Below are 1,187 nucleotides of genomic sequence, written 5' to 3' on the forward strand. Positions count from 1 at the left end.
AGGGGACACAAACAAGCAGGTTCTTTTGTTATTGTAATGTTAAATTTAATATATACTTACAACGCAGTGGCTACCTGAGCTAATCCCTGTCCTACACCTACCAACAAGGTTTACACAGGGTTTTCTCTTGGGTTGCCTGATTTCTCAGTATGATGAGTAAGCTCCCCTAATTCTCACATTCATTAGCTCTTCACCCCACCCTGGTTTCCTGAGAGAAAATTGCTATTTATATGATTTTTTTCAAGGCTGCTGACTTTATTGGTTTTAAAAAACTCTTTACAATGGCAGTGAATGTCCTGCCAAAGTTATTCAAATGGCATAAAAGAGACTGAAAGTAGGGGCTTATGGGGTGGGGAAGCCACTTCAGACACCCACCTAGGAAAGCTAATAACTATCACCACTGAAATTTACTGGACAGGAGGCAGCTGAGGTGTGGACAGGAAGTCAAGATGATGGTGGAGAGGGGAAGGTGGGGGCAGCAGCAAAAATCTTTCCTTTTGTTGGGAGGTGGGAAGGGAGGGAGGGGCAGGATTTCCCACTTGGGCATGCTAACTATAAAGACCCATTGGAGGGGTAAAGGGGAGCCAGCTCCCAAGCACGGGGTTCCCAAGAAGGAGTCACACCATTCTTGAAGGCAGCCAAAGCAATCCCAAGACTGCTTGGCATTAGCCCCTCAGGTGTCTTTGAGCCACTCAGGAAGAGATCATCATCTTTTTCAGCACCAGGAACTGGCCCAGAACCACATAGGCCTTGTCAAAGCCCTTGTCCTCGAGCTTCTTGAGCAGCACTTCTCTGCTGCCCGCCACGCTCAGCCACGAAGTCCCAGTGCTTCTGGGAGGTCTTCATGGCTCCTCACTGCAGACTGGCTCTGGCTCTGGCTCCAGCTCACGAACTGACCTCTCCCAAGTGCTGCCTCAATCCCCTATTTATATGATTGCTTGAAATCTAAAGATTCTCTCCAGCAAAAGGGGATGTGAACAAACATGAATTAGTTATAGAACGAGTCATTTATTCCTGTACAAAAAATGAAAGGATAAGAAATAAAAATTAATAGAACGTTAGAACAGAATTCACTAACTTATTACTACTATTACAATCAATTGGGAGGCTAATACTAAAGCCTTTTTAGGACATTTAAAAAGTTTTGCAAGATTGTTAATTAGCTACTTTGAATTTCCCTTTCACTG

General features: G+C 44.4%; 1 pseudogene; it reads right to left on the reverse strand.

Moving 5' to 3' along the window:
• Positions 1-394: 394 nt before the first annotated feature.
• LOC118829918 lies at positions 395-846 on the reverse strand (annotated as a pseudogene).
• Between the last annotated feature and the right edge of the window lie 341 nt (positions 847-1,187).

Source organism: Trichosurus vulpecula, chromosome 8 (genome assembly GCF_011100635.1).
Source record: "Trichosurus vulpecula isolate mTriVul1 chromosome 8, mTriVul1.pri, whole genome shotgun sequence".
Classification (NCBI taxonomy): Eukaryota; Metazoa; Chordata; class Mammalia; order Diprotodontia; family Phalangeridae; genus Trichosurus; species Trichosurus vulpecula.